General features: G+C 39.8%; 1 non-coding gene across 1 annotated transcript; it reads right to left on the reverse strand.

The window, feature by feature from the left end:
- Positions 1–11,430: 11,430 nt before the first annotated feature.
- LOC112090056 lies at positions 11,431–11,536 on the reverse strand. Its single transcript, XR_002901415.1, has one exon. It is a non-coding gene; the product is annotated as a small nucleolar RNA R71 (small nucleolar RNA).
- Positions 11,537–15,398: the final 3,862 nt, after the last annotated feature.

The raw sequence follows: 15,398 nt of genomic DNA on the forward strand, positions 1-15,398 counted from the left end.
ATGTCGATGAGGAGATTTTCTTAATTGACCCTCAGAACAGGCAAGTTGAAGATCTCCCCGATAATACAGAAGAAGAAGGTGAATCTGATGAACTTGATGAAATCGAGGACGATGATGAAGATTTGGCGGAAGACGAAGCTGATGGTGATGAAGAATATCAAGAGGATGAATCTGATTGATTTTCATGCATGGTTTTCATATATGTTTGTAGTTATTTTTAATAATTCAGAAATTTGTAATTGTATTTGTTTGAATTTTTTTTTAATAATTTAAACCATTACGATGGTTTTACGATGATTTTTCTAAACCCTAAACCCTGAGTGAACCCTTATACCCTGATTGAATAGTGTATGCGTATTACAACGACTTTACGATGAGTAGTCATAAGTCGTCGTAGTTTTACGACGAACTGTAAAAAATGTCATTCAATCGTCGTAAAACTCAAATCCCAAATTTTGAATCCTTTATATCTGACTGGTTTTTAACTATTTCACAAAATTTTTTGATAGGTTATCTTATTTTATATAAAAAGTATTCATTCTGATAAAAATCAGAAATTTGAAAAAATTCATGCATATTTACAAGTTCATGCATGTTTTTGTAAATGTTAAGTAAAATGTTATATATTAGATAGGATGATTGAAATATTTGTTATCTCATTCAACAAATCAGTCATACATGTAAAATGATGAACTTATTCTAATATGTTAGTTTAAAATCAGCTTTGCATTGTCTTTAATGCAATAATCCTTTTAAAAGATTTAAGGTTTGATAACTTTTTTAAATAGCTGATATACTCATATTTTGTCATGTTTGGGATTGCATTTTTGTCCAAATATTGAGTCTCATGCATACATTTAGGTAGTTTTACATATATTTGTCTTTGCTTTTGTCTTTAGTTAGGAATTGAATTAGGTTCTAGAGGGTCCTGAATTTTTGGAGTGTTCTCAGGTCATTTGGAGACTTTTGGGAGCAACTTGGAGCTGGGATCATGGAGGAACCCTCACCTGTGTACAGCAACTCGGACATATGTTTTGGTGCAGACAAAACACTCACTTTGATCGCGTAGGAAAAAGAACTTTCAATGCGACTCAACCTCCGGTGTCTTCATCAAGAATCAAGAAGAATGAGTCTAGTTTCCGGTACACTTAGAATCAGACGATTTGGAGCCGTGAACTGGGAGATATCGCCATCAGAAGGAACACATGTCTCGCGGCCCGATCAGGTCTTACGCGATGCGCCTCAAAGAACCGGTGGAACGGAGCCCTTGCCGATGTCATCTGAACCCGAACTCTTCATCAAAGTTGGAGGTAATAGAGTCACGGTCCCAGAACAGGTCGAATCATTGGATTTAGAGTTGTGAGCTGTGAGTTACGGAAGGCGAGAGACAGACATATCAGCCAGACGTCTAAGAGTGGATAAGGTGCTAAGTGTCATGATTTGACACGGTGATAATGCCACGGCCTGAGCTTTTCCGTGGCATAATATGACAACTCTCGGATTTGACACGGTTACCATGCCACGGCCATGCACTTAGCCGTGGCAACCTCCAAGGTTTGCTAAAAGAGACAAAAGTGCATGACACGGCCTTGAACCTGACCGTAGCAATCACCGAATCATCAACACCTTGCCACGCCCAACATGACACGGTCCAGATCAAGAACGTGGCAATCCAAGAAGTTCATCACCCAAACCCAGAAAAGAAGAGACACGGCCACTAGACATGGTGTAAATCAAGCCATGGCAACCTTGATCATGAAGAATCTGTCCAAGAACTTTGACACTATCAGTTTGCCACGGTCTGGCCAAGCATCATCTGACCATGGCAAACCATACCACTATCCAACTGAGCCGGGTCAATACCCAGTTTGTCCTGGGCTTATCCGGTCCATTAGCACTTAGTATATATAGCTTTTTGGAGAAAACCCTAATCATCTCATCTTCTACTTAGTTTCTCTCTAATTTTATTTCCTTTTTAGTGTAAAAACGAGTTTGATTAAGAGATATCTAAGGGATTTGATCATTCCAAAGCTGTTTCTTATCATCTCATCATCTGATCTCAACTTCTAATCATGATTAACATCACCTCTTGCAAAAGATATGGTGTGTTAATCATGATTAGTGAGTAGTTATCTTTTAAGCTTCTAGGTGTGTAGATTAGGGTGCTTAGTTGTTTGATTTATGATGTTTAGGTTCTAGATTCTCATATCCTTTCCTTAGTTAGCTGCTCTTAGTGCTAGATCTTTGCACATCACTCTGATCTAGACCTTAGGCATTTCTCTACCCACAAGGTGGTTGATGAAATGCCTGAATGAGCTAACTTAAGGGTTCAAGCGTTTTTCATCATGGGAATAATTTGTTAAATGCATGAATGACATATTAGAACTGTTTCTTAATGCTCACTGATTCATATTTCACAAATGATGATTTGGTTTGAAAATGGATTAGTGTAGAGGTTAATGCCTTCATGAGAGGATTAATCTAATTTAGAGTTCTAAGTTAATTGGTTTTGAGATCATGTGAATACTTGTTGCTTCTTTCTGTGTAAGATTCGGTCTCTCTTAAGTGGAAACCGTTTGGTCATTATTAGACTTGATACTTTATGCTTGTTGATTGCTTGATCTTGCTTAAGGTGAATTAATCTTGAATAAGTGGTTTGCAAAGAGATTATTGTCATGGGAATGAATTAATCTGCTTTTGAAGTCTAGACTAAAGAGTAACTTGCATTGCATTATTGTTCTTAGCGTCATGAATTGATATCTAAAGCACCCTAATCAATGATCACATCTAGAGGATTAGCTTCTCTTTATTTTGAATTTGAGTCTTGTTTTGTTGTCTTGTTGCTTGTTCTTAAATTACTGCTTGTTTTTGTATGTTTTATGTTTTAGATCACCTTGTTACCAACTCATCTGCTTATTAGACTTGAATTAAGATAGCTCCTCATAGTTCTAGTGTCTAGAATCTCTCCATTTGGATTAATACCTCAAGTGCTACAATGACATGAGTAGTTGAGGAATTGATCAAGGATTGAAAAATTCCTACTATCAATTTGGCGCCGTTGCCAATTGGAGAGTTCATTCTAGCATTAGGACTTTGGATCTTCTTGAGATCAAGTCATTTTCTTTTGTTTTCCTGATTACCTTTCAAGTGCTGTCTTTGTTTTCAGGTGTATGAACACCAGAAGTCAAGCAAGAAGACAAAGAGAAAGAGCTGTGCACATTGAGAGGTTGGGTATGGATCAAGGGCAACAGACTCATTGTGGTAATGGAAACCACCAGAATCAGCAAGAGCCACCACCTCCACGTCCAAGACAAGTTGTGGGAGCTGGTGATAAGGCCAATGGTCAGGGTCAGAGACATGGGATTCAAGCTCCAACACCTGAAAACAATTTTGAGATCAAATTTGGCTTGATCAACATGGTGCAATCAAACAGGTTCCATGGCTTGGCATTAGAAGACCCATTAGATCACATTGACAACTTTGATAGAGTTTGTGATCTAACTAGGATGAATGGAGTGAGTGAGGACAGTTTCAAGTTGAGGTTATTCCCTTTTTCTCTAGGAGACAAAGCTCATCAGTGGGAAAAGTCTCTACCTCAAGGATCAGTCACAACATGGGAGCAATGCAAAAGAGCATTTCTAACCAAGTTCGTTGATATATTCATAAATTGCATCATTTAGTGTACATATTTTAGTCCAAATCATGTCTTATCTCATGCATTTTAGGTCTTTAGGCATTGTTTTAGGACTTAGGAGATTGCCTTAGGTCCAAGAGAGTTTTGCATGTTTTGGAGTATTAAACAGGTGCTTTTGGAGCCAATTTGGAGTGGAGGATGTGATTCAGATGAAGAAATGGAGTTGGAATGATCAAAATGGTGAAAAGGAGAAATTTTGGGTTTCTCGGCAAAATGCTGTACTGAAGGTCAAAGATTCTCGGCCAAAAACACGTACCGCAGTTAAGTTTCTCGGCCAAAAATCCCGAGTGCAGATACGTCTCGAAAATCACGTTACCAGAAGGTCTTGCCCTCCGATTCAGCTGTCGGAGTCTGCATAAACGTTGGAGATAATTGAGCCAAGAGTTCAGAACAGTTAGAATCAAGGCATTTGGACCACGGAGCTGAAATATATGGTCGCCGGAAGACGAACAAGTCTCGCACTCATTCCGGAGAAACCCGATACGCCTCAAAGACGTCGTTACTGAGAAGCCTTCCCTTCCGATCTGGCTTTTTGGGCCTTCATATAAGTTTTATAGAAATGAGTCTAGTTTCCGGACCGCTTGGAATCATTAAATTTGGAATAGTGAGAAGAGAGTTAAGCTCACCGGAAGACACACATGTCTCGTCGCTACTTTTAGACCGACACGGTAAGCTCCAAAGATTGCGAGGGACGATGCACTTCCAGACCGATTCAGCTTACAGTACCTTCATCAAGATTCAATATATTTTAGTCTTATTTCCAGAACGTTTGATATAATTCGATTTGGAGCTATGATCAAGAAGTTAACGTTTCCGGAATGGACACATGTCTAGAAGCCTCTTTCTGATCGTGTCAATGCATCACAAAGATGAGCCCTCCGGGGAACCTTCCACTTCCCAAGCGCCGATAGTTTCTTCAACAAAGATCGAGCTGAATGAGTTATCTTTCTCATGGAACTGGTTTCAGGTCATTTGGAGTTACGAGCTGAAAGTTACACTGAACAGAATAGAAGCTAGTCAATTCGGGTTTTAAGAGATGTGATGTGATACTGAGCAGCATCAAGAAAGGAGAGCTTGAACCAGAGCATGGAGCTAAGGATCAGCTTGTAGCCGAGAGATATTGGTCTAAAAACAAAGGAGTTAAGGCTAATAAAATCAAAGAAGACATTGGTGAGATACACTATCTATAGAACAAAGAATATTGCTTGAGCCAGGCTGGAGAAGATGGATTACAAACTACACTGGTTTTGATTCAGACTCAAATAGATCAACAATTGGGTAAGTGGCCCAGTTGTACTCTTTTTCCCTTACCTTTGGTTTTGTCCCAATGGGTATTCCAAAGGAAGGTTTTTAAGGAGGCAATGGTGTCTACTTCTCTCAAGGCCCAATTGTTGATTCAAGGACTTAAGCCCAAGACAAATTTCGTCCAAGCGAAGTTCAAGAGGCTGGAGAAGTGACTTGAAGAGTTATTCAAACTTTGCATTTATTTCCTTGTCATTTTCGAGTCTGCCTTGTTTTTCTACATTTCTTCTCTTTATAATCTCTTGTAATCTCTTATGAGAACTCATCCTGGATTGGATCATCAAACTTTTATCAAATAAAACTCTATCTTTCTCTTATCAAACTTGGACGAAATCCTTTGTTTCTTTGAGAGTAATTCGCTGCTTGTGCAGCATCTTTATCATCTATATTCTCTTTGTTTTCTCCTGAGAGTGAATCGCTGCTTCTGCAGCATCTTCTTCATATCTCTTCTATCTATTGTGATCAAATTAAACTCTGAACAGCAACCTGATCTATTAATCTCCTCAAACAGAAGTCTATTTCGCAAACTTTTGTCCCTGATCTATCTCTTACCAAGCTTCTGAGTGCCGATCCTTGGAGGATCACATCAAGTGGTATCAGAGCACACTTCATAGTTTCTTTGGTAGTCTCTATCCTTTCTCATCTATTTAATTTCGTGTCTGCATCTGTTCATCTTCTATTTTCGTTTTAGTTCTCTTCAGAAAAAGAAAACCCATAAAAATCATTTTAGATCTGTTTAATTTGCATCATAAGCCTCCAAATCTAGTGTTTGTTTGCCTCTGCATCACGTATTTCATCCCTAGGTTTTGTTTTATCTTTTCATCTTCTTTGCATCAGATCTGCTCATATTAATTTGTCTCTTCAAGTTCTATCATCAGATCTCATCATCGGCCATATCTGTGTTTGTTCAAAAATAAACCAATCATATTCTAGGGCTTTTGATTGATTTCTTGTGGCACACGAAGAGTCACTTTTGCATTTTGATCTTTTGTGAGAACTAGTTACTGGCTTTGTTTTGTGCTTTCTTTTTCAGGTCACAATGAGTGAAGAGCAAGGAGACAACAGCAACAAACTCTTTATGGAAGCTATGATGGCTCGGTTTGAGCAAATGATGAAAACTCAAGCAGAAGAACTACACCAGCGAATTGATCAGTTACAAGGAGAACCTAATCCGAGGAGAATTCAAGAAAGAAATACCAATGGGGTTCATGTCCAGCAGAGACAGCCTAGAAATGATGTTGGTGATGATAATTCTTCACAAGGCAGTCCAAGACATGGAAGAGGAGTAAGAGAACGTGTTGATGATGACATGAGAGGCATGAAGCTGAAAGTTCCTCCTTTTCATGGCAAGAATGATCCAGACGCTTATCTGGAATGGGAGAAGAAGGTCGAGATGATCTATGATTGTCAAGAGTATTCAGATCTCAAGATGGTGAAGCTAGCTGCTACAGAGTTTTATGGTTATGCCATAAACTGGTGGGATCAGATCACAACAAGCCGCAAATGCAATAGAGAGCCGCTTGTTGATACTTGGGATGAGTTGAAAGCACTCATGAGTAAGCGCTTTGTCCCTAGTCATTATCATCGAGAGCTACACCAGAGGAAACAGCAGTGTGGAAGATTATTTTCAAGAAATGAAATCTCTGATGACCAAGGCTGGTATTGAAGAAGATGAAGAAGCAACCATCGCTAGGTTCTTGAGTGGGTTAAGCCGAGAAGTTCAAGACAGAGTGGAGATGCAAAGCTATGCTGATCTAGAGGGGATATATCACAAAGCCATTCTAGTCGAACAACAGCTCAAGAGGAGAGGATCTCGATCAACTTTTGGAGTTAGCTCATCTACGGCTAAACCAAGTCTTGCTAAAGAAGAAAAACCAAGTGCTGAGCTGGTGGTGTCCGCTAAATCATTCCCTGCTAAATCAGACTTCAAGGTCAAACTGAAGCATCAACTACTAGAGCTCGTGAGATAGTCTGCTTCAAGTGTCAAGGAAGAGGACACATCGCTAGTGAATGTCCTAACAAGAGAGTTCTGATTCTCTTGGAAAATGGTGAGTACGAATCAGCAGATGAAAAAGAGATCTCGGATTCAGTGGAAGAGCAAGAGGAGTATGCTGCTACAGGAGATCTTTTGATGATGAAAAAGATTCTAAACGTGCAAGCTAAGGCAGAAGAGGAAGCACAAAGACAGAACCTGTTTCACACAAGATGTCATGTGCAAGGCAAGGTGTGCAATCTCATCATCGATGGAGGAAGCTGCACCAATGTAGCAAGTGAATACATGGTTAATAAGCTTGGCTTGACCGTGAGGAAGCATCCTAAGCCATACAATCTGCATTGGCTCAATGATAAAGGTGAAATGCGAGTTAACAGCCAAGTATCGGTTTCTTTAACCCTTGGAAAGTATGAGGATGAAATTCTGTGTGATGTTCTACCTATGGAGGCAAGTCACATCCTGTTGGGAAGGCCATGGCAGTATGATAGACAAGTGACTCATGATGGCTCCACCAACAAGTATTCTTTTGAGTTCAAAGGCAGGAAGCACATTCTTGTTCCAATGACACCTTTCGAGATTTATCAAGATCAAAAGAAGAAAGGAAAACAGGCTGAGAAGAACACCTACAAGCAATCAAACTTCCTTGCCAAATCTGGTAATATCCAAAGAACTCTAATCTCTCAATCATCTAGTTGTAAGTCTGCTTATAAAGAAACTCTTTTGAGTTTATCTAATGTTGCACCGGAGCTGCCGAGTGGAAGATCTTTTGTTTTGCAGGACTCTAAGGATGATTTTTTTAGGCCAACTGAACCTTTAGAAGATAAATACTGGAACAGAATTCAGTTTGGACAAATAGATTGCATCTCTCCTATGAAGAACCCATCCGAAGGCCTTATCTTCACCAAAAAGAGCCTTAAGCAAAAGGAGCATGTAAACGATCAAACCACCACTGAAAAAGGAGCTCAAAACGAACAAGGAAAAGGGATGAGGGCTGGAGGACATGTGGAACTTGAACACTCTGACCTCAAGGATCCTAGGAAGCATGGAACGCCTCAAACTCCAATACGGATCACTGCCGAAACATACTTGCAAGGTAAGCATTATCCGAATTCAAGTTCTAATGGTTCTAACTTAGCTTTGTTCTTGGCAGATGGTCCTGATTTGAGGACAAATCCTTTTCAACTGGGGGAGGATGATGTGATACTGAGCAGCATCAAGAAAGGAGAGCTTGAACCAGAGCATGGAGCTAAGGATCAGCTTGTAGCCGAGAGATATTGGTCTAAAAACAAAGGAGTTAAGGCTAATAAAATCAAAGAAGACATTGGTGAGATACACTATCTATGGAACAAAGAAGATCGCTTGAGCCAGGCTGGAGAAGATGGATTACAAACCACACTGGTTTTGATTCAGGCTCAAGTAGATCAACAATTGGGTAAGTGGCCCAGTTGTACTCTTTTTCCCTTACCTTTGGTTTTGTCCCAATGGGTTTTCCAAAGGAAGGTTTTTAAGGAAGCAATGGTGTCTACTTCTCTCAAGGCCCAATTGTTGATTCAAGGACTTAAGCCCAAGACAAATTTCGTCCAAGGGGAGTTCAAGAGGCTGGAGAAGTGACTTGAAGAGTTATTCAAACTTTGCATTTATTTCCTTGTCATTTTCGAGTCTGCCATGTTTTCTACATTTCTTCTCTTTATAATCTCTTGTAATCTCTTATGAGAACTCATCCTAGATTGGATCATCAAACTTTTATCAAATAAAACTCTATCTTTCTCTTATCAAACTTGGACGAAATCTTTTGTCTCTTTGAGAGTGATTCGCTGCTTGTGCAGCATCTTTATCATCTATATTCTCTTTGTTTTCTCCTGAGAGTGAATCGCTGCTTCTGCAGCATCTTTTTCATTTCTCTTCTATCTATTGTGATCAAATTAAACTCTGAACAGCAACCTGATCTATTAATCTCCTCAAACAGAAGTCTATTCTGCAAACTTCTGTCCCTGATCTATCTCTTACCAAGCTTCTGAGATGTGATCCTTGGAGGATCACATCAAGATGTGACTGTAAGCTAAGTGTTGTGTCCTACCTCGGCGTGAATACCTCGGCATGTTATGCCGAGGAGGCATGTTTACAAAGTTTTGAGACTATACCTCGAGATAGGACTTCGGTCTTTCAACACCAAGGCTCCCTTGATCACCAAAATGATCCCAAAACGACTAAGTGTTGAAGCAGACCTTGGTGTGAACCCTTCAGCATGTTATGCCGAGCTCCTATGTTACACAAACCTCGAGTACCAAGCCCCTCGGCATGTTATGCCGAGGTCCTCATCTCTCCAATCCAGATCACAAACAAATCCTCTTCACGTTTCAAAGCTTTAACCGGATCAAAATCCAAGTCACATGCATGTTCTTCAAGTGTTCATCAAAGTCTCAACCCAGCACATGACCCCCTGGTGTGTGACCCTCGGTGTGGTGCTTCTTCAGATGGCGAGGGGTGGCTCCAACAACCCAGAAAGGGCGGGTCAGTACCCAGTTTTTCCTTGGCTGACCCGGCCCACACTCTTTCATATAAATAGTTTTTAGAGACTAAAACCCTAGTGATCCATTATCTTATCCTTTATCTTAGATTCTCTTTGGTTTCTCTTTCCTTATCTGTGTAAAACCGACGTGATTAAGAGATATCTAAGAGATTTCATTATCCTAAAGCTGTTTCTTATCATTTCATCATCTGATCTCAACTTCTAATCATGATTAACATCACCTTTTGCAAAGGAAATGGTGTGTTAATCATGATTAGTGAGTAGTTATCTTTTAAGCTTCTAGGTGTGTAGATTAGGGTGCTTAGATGATCGGTTTATGATGTTTAGGTTCTAGATTCTCATCTCCTTTCCTTAGTTAGCTGCTCTTAATGCTAGATCTTTGCACATCACTCTGATCTAGACCTTAGTCATTTCTCCACCCACTAGGTGTTTGATGAAATGTCTGAATGAGCTAAGCTAAGGGTTTATGCCTTTTTCATCATGGGAATGATTTGTTAAATGCATGAATGACATATTAGAACTGTTTCTTAAAGCTCACTGATTCATATTTCACAAATGATGATTTGGTTTGAAAGTGGATTAGTGTAGAGATTAATGCCTTCATGAGAGGATTAGTCTAGATTTGAGTTCTAAGTTAATTGGTTTTGAGATCATGTGATTGCTTGTTGCTGCTTTCTGTGTAAGATTCGGTCTCTTTGAAGTAGAAACCGTTTGGTCATTATTAGACTTGATGATACTTTATGCTTGTTGATTGCTTGATCTTGCTTAAGGTGAATTAATCTTGATTAAGTGATTTACAAAGAGATTATTGTCATGGGAATGAATTAATCTGCTTTTGAAGTCTTGACTAAAGAGTAACTTGCATTGCATTATTGTTCTTAGCATCATGAATTGATATCTAAAGCACCCTAATCAATGATCACATCTAGAGGATTAGCTTCTCTTTATTTTGAATTTGAGTCTTGTTTTGTTGTCTTGTTGCTTGTTCTTAAATTACTGCTTGTTTTTGTTTGTTTTATGTTTTAGATCACCTTTTTACCAACTCATCTGCTTATTAGACTTGAATTAAGATAGCTCCACATAGTTCTAGTGTCTAGAATCTCTCCATTTGGATTAATACCTCAAGTGCTACAATGACATGAGTAGTTGAGGAATTGATCAAGGATTGAAAAATTCCTGCTATCAATTTGGCGCCGTTGCCAATTGGAGAGTTCATTCTAGCATTAGAAATTTGGATCTTCTTAAGATCAAGTCATTGTTTTCTTTTGTTTTACTAAGCTTTTATTTTCACCATGTTAATGTATATCACTAAGAGCATGCCTCTCTTTGAGATGATAAATTTTCTCTTTTTCATTGTTACTAACTTGTCTTCCTTGATTCTCTTGAGCTTTGAAAGGTACCAAATTCACAAGACGAGAAATGGAAAGACACGTTCTATTGAGCTGTTGGAGATGGACGTCCACAAGAGCATTATTCCAGTCCCAAAACATCAACAACAGCCACGACAAGCACTGCCTCCAGCACTGACTCAAGCTCCAAAGAAAACGCCAACAGTTGGAAGCTGTGACACTCCTTGTTGTCATGGAAAGAGGTATGGAATCCACCCTCCTCCAATTGAAGCTGCGGCCTATGAGATCAAAGCAAGCTTGGTTAGGTTGATTCAAGAAACTAAGTTCTTGGGGTCTGGCATGGAGAATCCATATGATCATTTGGACTGCTTTGAGAGGTTGTGTGACACATTTAGGACTGGAGGATTGCCCCAAGATAGTATCAAGCTCATCTTGTTTCCATTTTCACTTGGAGAAAAGGCAAGCAAATGGGAGAGAGCATTGCCATCCCACTTGGTAAATTCTTGGGATGATTGTAGGATGATCTTCCTCCAAAGGTTTTATCCCATACAAAGGACTATCCAAGCTAGGAAAGACATCTTGGGCTACAAACAAAGAATCCATGAGACCTTTGATGAAGCATGGGAGAGACTTAAAGGCTACACTAGAGATTGTCCCCATCATGGGTTCCAACAAGAAGCTCTCCTTAGTATCTTCTATTGGGGAGTTGATAGAGAGCATAAATGGACATTGGATACAGCTAGCAATGGGCGTTTTGCAACTCTTACCATAGAACAAGGAGAGCTACTTGTTGAGAATTTGGCCAAGAGCAATGAAAGATACAAAGAGCTTGATACTGAAGATTGTCAAGATGGTAAAACTGAGGTGGAGCTTTGTTTTCAGCAAGAGTCTGTTCCAAAAGGGCAAGCTGCTTCAAAGCCTCAAGAAATGGAGCTGAAAAGCATGTTCCAACAACTTCTGAAGGGACAAGAGGAGCTCACAACAAGAGTAAAGCGTTCATACAATGATCTCCACAACCAAATAGAGAGTTTAACCTCTCAAGTGAATCACATGGAGAACACAGATCATGAAGCTGCTATAAAGGAGATAAAACGCCTACTCTATAGTCCACAAGAAGACATTGCTCTTAGAGGTCTTTCTTCACAAGACAAAGAGGACATTGAGCAACTCAGTGGAGAGGTGACCCTTGGAACTGAAGTTTTAGCTATAAAAGACATCCATGGAGCTTCTAGAGACAAAGTTCAGATTGCTGCTGAAGAAAAGGCCGAACAACAGCTTCAGAAAGAAGAAAAAGCTATTGAACCGCCAGCTTATGTGTCTGTAAGTCTCTGTGATGAGTTTCAAAACTTTGAGATGACGTATGTGGGGACTTGTGGAATGAAAGAGAAGGATCAGGCTTTTGCTGCTTGTGAGAAAAAGAAAGAACACCAAAGAGAGCTTGATCTGGAGTTCATTGATGGTGAGAAGTTCTTTAGTGATGATGAGGATTGCTTGGAATCTCCACCTCCTACACCAGGTGAGAAAGAGATCAGCAACAATAAAGGCAATGGTTCAGAGTACAAAGACAAGAGCCCAAAAAGCATTAAAGCATTCACTCTTGGGTCTTCTTCTCAAGTCTTAACTCTCACTCCATGGAAGTTTGATGGTGGATCTATGGAGTACAGAGTTAAAGGCAATGGAAGATGAAGACCATTTGCCAAAGTCAGAGCTATCCTAACACAAGAACTCATAGACAAGGGATCTGATGGTGTCCAATAGCTCATGAACAAGAACCTTATGCTTGAACTCATGGACATGACAAGGAGCATCAAAGCTCATCCTCACCCAACCTAAGAAAGGTTTTGCAAAGTCAAACTTAGTGACTTTAAACAAAGTGCTCTCGGGAGACACCCCAAGCTTATCCTTGTACATATCTCTTTTTAATATTTTCTTTAGTGTTTTTAGAATGTTTTGATGGGTTTGCTAAGTGATCTCAGGTTCTAGAAGTGTTCTAGCTGTGTAGCTTGAAGGAACAGGTGCAGAAGAGAGTTCAAAGCAGGTGGCCTTGTGATTCAAAGGAGCAGTTAACATGGCCTTGGTGTCAAAGCCTCGGTATAGCCTATGCCGAGGTGTGTGGTATGTGAAAACCTCAGGCAGACACCTCGCCCTAACTCATACCGAGGCCATGAGCTGATCCTTTCAGAGACTAAGTGCTGAGAGATGCCTCAGGAGAGTACAAGCCGAGGTGATCTGAGTTCATGCCAAGGTGCCCTTGCAACAAGCCCAGAAAACAGGCACCCTCGGCATCACTACCTCGGGATTGTTATACCAAGGGGTCCCTGCACGAACATAAACAGAAAGGGTCGCTTGAGAGACTTGAGTCCAAGCAGAGGGTTCAAAGCACAAGCAGTCTCCTCCATGTCCAATGCCTCCATTCCATCATGTACAAGTCTGGTAACTCTCCAAACTCTTTGTACATATGCATCTAGTTCTTAATTTTTCATTTTGCACTTTTCTTGCTTTTGCCTTTCACTTCTTTCTTATACTTTTATAACACAGGGGACTGTGTTATTTAAGTGTGGGGGAGGAGTTTAGTGTTTACTAATCATGTTTTCTTTGATCTTATTTTCCACTTTGAGTCTTGAATCTCATGTAGTTGCATCTAATCAGAAAATTTTCACAAGAAAATGTTCATTCTAGTTGCATTCACATTTTTTAGGATATAGTCTAGTTGCATCATATAGGTTGCATCTTGCAGGGAGTAATGATAGGTTTTCTAGAGAGTACATCACTTTGAGAACTTGAACTGAATATACTTGTGAATCTTTTTTTGTGCTTGCAAAGTCTGAAACGATCTGAATCTGAGAAGCAAGTTTGAATTGAACTCAACTCTAGTTAAGTGAGAACCTTGAACTTGACTTGAAAATATCTTGTGATGCATTGTTTGAATAAGCTTGTGGATACCGACATACATACTTGAGCTAGAACCATTGTTTTTACCGCCCTTTTTCCTTAGCTCAAGTAGTTGAATCCACATCATGGATCAGTTCCCTCACCTTGAACCCATCCTTCTTTCAAGCCAATGTTTGTGTGTGAATTGAAAGGCCACCTTGGATCAAACTTAGCAGAAAGTGTTAGGTTTAGAGCGACAAGGGCAGGTCTCATTGAGTGCTGTTTTCCAACATCAAGGAACTGAGAGTGTTGGCGAGGAATAAGTGTGGGGGAAAAGACTTGTTGGTGAGTGGAAAAAGGTGAGATGAGTGGAAAAGAGAAAGTGGAAATAGCTAGGGGAATGAAAGAAAAAGAAATTAGTCTTGGAGTTTTGAGTTAAAGAAAGTGAGCTCTGGTGTCTTGAAAAGAAAGAGTCTAGCCTCTAAGTAAAAGGAAAAGAAAAGAAGCCAAAGAGCTCAAATGTTTTGAAAAGAAAGCAAAAGAGGTTAGAGGTTGCAAAAGAAAAAGAGCTGTGTAAAGTTTGAACTCCAAGACTTGAGATTGAAAATGAAAAGTAAGTCCCCTAGTGAAGAGGAAATTGAGTGTGAAAAGTGAGGTTCTTGAGAGAGTGAGCAAGTGAGAAAGCTTTGAGTAGAGTGTGGGGTGTGATGAGTCTTTGCCCTTGTATGCATAGGTTGCTTTATACCTTTAGCATTCTGCCAAAGTTTGGTCATTCATAGAGAGATCCTTTTGCTGCATTAAACCCGCTTGAATACTGATGAGATCATTTTAATCTCATAGCCTCTCCCTAGCCAAGCCAGCTTGTTTAAACATTGCATCATTTGATTCACTTGATAAAAGCTTAATGAATGTGAAAGAGTTGAGAGAGAGGAGAACTTGTGGAGATTCCTTGTTGAGTTGATATATATCTGAGTATGGCTTTGCATTGCATAATTGAGCATGAACTTGAATTCTCATTGTGATCACTTCTCTCTAAAAGGAAATATGAACTCCCAATGCATTCAACCTCTCTCTCTCATTTGTTCTTTTTGCTTGAGGACAAGCAAAGGATAAGTGTGGGGGAGTTGATATATTCATAAATTGCATCATTTAGTGTACATATTTTAGTCCAAATCATGTCTTATCTCATGCATTTTAGGTCTTTAGGCATTGTTTTAGGACTTAAGAGATTGCATTAGGTCCAAGAGAGTTTTGCATGTTTTGGAGTATTAAACAGGTGCTTTTGGAGCCAATTTGGAGTGGAGGATGTGATTCAGATGAAGAAATGGAGTTGGAATGATCAAAAATGGTGAAAAGGAGAAATTTTGGGTTTCTCGGCAAAATGCTGTACTGAAGGTCAAAGATTCTCGGCCAAAAACACGTACCGCAGTTAAGTTTCTCGGCCAAAAATCTCGAGTGCAGATACGTCTCGGAAATCACGTTACCAGAAGGTCTTGCCGTACGATTCAGCTGTTGGAGTCTTCATAAAAGTTGGATATAATTAAGCCAAGAGTTCAGAACAGTTCGAATCAAGGCATTTGGACTAAGGAGCGGAAAGATATGCTCCCCGGAAGACGAACAAGTCTCGCACTCATTCCGGAGAAACCCAATACGCCTCAA

This window comes from Eutrema salsugineum, unplaced genomic scaffold, assembly GCF_000478725.1.
Source record: "Eutrema salsugineum unplaced genomic scaffold, Eutsalg1_0 scaffold_11, whole genome shotgun sequence".
NCBI lineage: Eukaryota > Viridiplantae > Streptophyta > Magnoliopsida > Brassicales > Brassicaceae > Eutrema > Eutrema salsugineum.